This window comes from Schistocerca serialis, chromosome 4, assembly GCF_023864345.2.
Source record: "Schistocerca serialis cubense isolate TAMUIC-IGC-003099 chromosome 4, iqSchSeri2.2, whole genome shotgun sequence".
NCBI classification, from domain to species: Eukaryota; Metazoa; Arthropoda; class Insecta; order Orthoptera; family Acrididae; genus Schistocerca; species Schistocerca serialis.
The window spans coordinates 773,400,336-773,404,460 of NC_064641.1; the positions used below are offsets into that span (position 1 = coordinate 773,400,336).

A 4,125-nucleotide genomic window follows, 5' to 3' on the forward strand; every position below is an offset into this window, starting at 1 on the left:
GGTGGGGGGAGCAATGCTTCGCCTCCTGTTACGTCAACTTTTTAAGAGGTTCTCTGTGCTACCGGCTACTGAGAAAAATGCGTGCGACAGGAATGACGTAACGAGTCTGGTGTACCTTGGAACGTGCCCTGCAGTAGAATAGCGTGCAACTTTCTCAATACATTTTCATGACTGGAATTTCGTGTGTATTGTAACTGCCACTGAGAGAATCCCACAAACGAGACGTCAGCTAGCAATGTAGTGATGTTTAGAATACTATTGGTCGAAGAGTATCTGGACACCTATTAGTGAACGTTAATGTGGGCTGTGTCCAGCCATCACCTTCACGACGGCTTGATCATTCAGTGAGGTGTCTAGATCTCTTTCCAGGAATGGCAGCCAGCTCTTCAAGAACCGTAACCAGTGACGCTGGACGCTGGGGTGTAGGGCGAGGTCAATGTTCTAACTCACCCCAAAGGTGTTGCATTCGGCTTAGGTCGGGACTCGGAGCAGGCAAGTCAATTTCAGGAATGTCAGTGTCCAAAAACCATTGCGTCACAAATGCTTCGACGCTGTTCGTCTGTTATACACAGTACACCATACTATAAAATGTGTTACTGTTCTTGCCAATTTAGCGTTTTCTTAAGCGCTATCACGGAATCACACCCACACTATAAGACCACGTCCCCTGCACATCACTTCTGGCAGATACTGAGATAATCGAACGCGGAATAGAAGAGCAACTGCAACTGCTTGGTAGTGAAAATGCATAATGTCAGACGAGATATGTGTAAGTTTCTTCAAAGATTATGCTATAGAAATTACTCCGCTTCTAGCAGCAGTTAACCGTAGGTTTCTGGAGCAACGAAGTGTACCTAGCGACTGGAGAGGAGTGCAGGTAATTCCCGTTTTCAAGAATGATCTTAGTTAGACGCACATAGTTACAAACCCACATCGTTGACGTCAATCTGTTGTGGAATTCTGGAACATTTATGACAGTTTCTAGAGAACGAAAGCACTTCTATAGAAATCAACAAGGACTCCGCAGATAGAGCTCTTGCGAAACGCAGATCGCCCCTTTCCACGTCAATAGGGCTGTTGAAAATGGCGCTCACGTTGATACTGTGGTGTTCGAAAGATTATTTTCGTGAAGAAAACTTAATTTGTGAAGGAATCCAATTGCTCTAGAATGACATTTTAACTGCTGAAAATTCTGCTGCTGTATGTATAACTTAAACTCAAGAAACTTACCATTCGTGCTAAACGGTTGCATATTTTGCAAACGAAGACGCCAAAATGATGCCCCTTCGTTTCGCAGTACTGCGTAGCTAAAAACCAGACTGCATGTTTATTCTTGAGACTACTTCGATCAAAATCTTATAAAGTTATTCTAATTAAACCAATTTCAAAAGTACAATACATCTGAAACATTCATATGGTTGTTTCAAATGGTATACACTTGCAATAGACAAAATTAGCCTACTTGTCTCATCGGAACAAAACATCAGCCGCAGCATTAAAGGTGTTTTGCTGTACGTTTTTCTCTGTGGCATACTGTCGCAGCGCACTACGCAGTGTCTTTCATGACTGTGTGGACCATGGCGCCACACTGTAGAACAAAAGTAGCCGTTAGAAGGAATGGCGGTAACTTTTTTCCCAAATGAGTTGAGCATCAAATGGTTCTGACTGATGATTGAACCATTTGATGAGCAGAGTTTTGGGAATCACACTTCGTGAAACCTAAAATGGCCACTTGCGATTAAGCGGATACAAAAAGTAAAAAACATCCCTGGGAAATAACTTTATTCCTGAGCGGATATCCTAACCTTCACTTCAAAAAAACAGCTAGAGGTTCTTTTCAAGTTAAAGACTTTTGAGATTTCTAACACGTTTTAATTGTAAAGCAAAATCAGTTCAAGTAAGGTTGAGTTATAGATAAATTAATATCTTCTGATTCTCTAACAATGCTAATAATGTTATTTACATACTACCTATTCATTTCTTCATTTAAAACTACTTTTACATACTGATCAAAACAGCTGCAGTAGTGACCAGAATTACCTTTTAATTGTTCACAGCCGTTCGTAAGTCAGGTATTCAGAATTGTGAACTTTTTTAAATAGAAGAGCTAATTCAAAATTCAAATTTACATCATTCAGTATTGAAATAATCGTTTAAGCACTTTAGGTTTGTCTGGAAAAGATATTCTATGTAGTGTGTGTGTGTGTGTGTGTGTGTGTGTGTGTGAGAGAGAGAGAGAGAGAGAGAGAGAGAGAGAGAGAGAGAAAGAGAGAGAGAAATTAATTGTATACTGTAAACTGCATGGAAGCATTGAAAGCTCTTGTAATATCTGTTGATTTATGCATTGACAAATTTTCAGTTAAAATGGCTTACGTTTTCGTTTACCACTGGCTATAATGAGCTGTGTGTTAGTCAGACTGCAAGAGAGAACAGAAATAGCGTATTCAAATATTTACAGAAAGACTGCAAAGTCCAGGCTAAATTGCTGTTCGTACTTGGAAAGCAAAGGTCAAATGTACGTCAACAGAGGCTGCATCACAGGTACATAAGCCTACCTGACACATTCAAAATCCATTAACACCGTCATTTCCATCTGCCTTTGTTCATATATACTGTCACAACTATTGCGTCCGCAAGGGCGTATTGCATACTGCACCATCCACGAGTAGCCCACATTCTGCAGAATATGCACCAGAACTGTTTCAAACGCTTCAACGACGTATTGAAAATGTTTCTATCGGCTTCTCACTTAATGTATTAAGATGGCTGCAATAAAAGTCACTATGAATAATGTCCTTGCCTGCTGCTTACTCTGAAACGCTCTCTGTTGTTTTCATTGGAATCGTGTTTAAAAATGAAGAACACTTAGCCTATCAGGGTGTGACGGGTGTAGTAGAGATATTTCGTTTGTGACTTAGTTCTGTGTACTGAGCAACATCGCAGCAGTATTTACGTCATTTGCAGACTAATAATTACAGAAATTACGTATCGAATGTTTGTAGGTTGCTCGTACCCTCAAGTACATGTGGCAAGGACAAGCCATTGTTGCTTATTTTCGCCTGTGCATCACGTCAGTTTTTTGAGTATGTACGCGTGTTCGCAAAACGGTTAGTCTATACTGAGAGATATAGTCCATTTATTGGTCCTGTACGACCGTGCAGAGAACATCATAAAGTTTGTTAGAAAGCCGGCCTTTGTGACCGGGCGGTTCTAGGCGCTTCAGTCCGGAGCCGCGCTGCTGCTGCCACGGTCGCAGGTTCGAATCCTGCCTCGGGCATGGATGTGTGTGATATCCTTAGGTTAGTTAGGTTAAGTAGTTCTATGTCTAGGAGACTGATGACCTCGGGATGTTGAGGCTCATCATAGTGCTTAGAGCCATTTGAACCATTGTTTGGCTGGAAAACGCAGAGAAAAAACAACTAATATAATGATGTGTGTACATATTGAGGTACCACTTATAAGTGGTGTAGTCGCATAACTTTGTGATATCGTCACACAATACTTCACTGGAAATTTACCATGTGTGTCTAAAGTGTTTAATGAGTGTTATCATGACGAATAGAACTGAAGGTGCAAATAAAATTGCTTTACCACCCGTGAAAGGTAATTTTCATCAGCTACAAAGCACTCACACAATGTTTCGTAACAGTACTGGAGACGGAAAACGAAAGACTTTGGGATGGTGTTCTTTAACATGAGTGGAACTAGAATGAGATTTTCACTCTGCAGCGGAGTGTGCGCTGATATGAAACTTCCTGGAAGATTAAAACTGTGTTCCCGACCGAGACTCGAACTCGGGACCTTTGCCTTTCACGGGCAAGTGCTCTACCATCTGAGCTACCGAGACACGACTCACGCCCGGTCCTCACAGCTTTACTTCTACCAGTACGACTCACGCCCGGTCCTCACAGCTTTACTACTGTCAGAAGATACTGGCTGAAGTAAAGCTGTGATGACCGGGCGTGAGTCGTGATTCGGTAGCTCAGATGGTAGAGCACTTGCCCGCGAAAGGCAAAGGTCCCGAGTTCGAGTCTCGGTCGGGCACACAGTTTTAATCTGCCAGGAAGTTTCATGAGTGGAACTATTATACACATGGTGATGCACAGCGTCTGGGATAGCTCTTTA

General features: G+C 41.9%; 1 non-coding gene across 1 annotated transcript; it reads right to left on the reverse strand.

The window, feature by feature from the left end:
- Nucleotides 1-3,772: 3,772 nt before the first annotated feature.
- Nucleotides 3,773-3,847, reverse strand: Trnas-uga (transfer RNA serine (anticodon UGA)). Its single transcript has one exon. It is a non-coding gene; the product is annotated as a tRNA-Ser (tRNA).
- Between the last annotated feature and the right edge of the window lie 278 nt (nucleotides 3,848-4,125).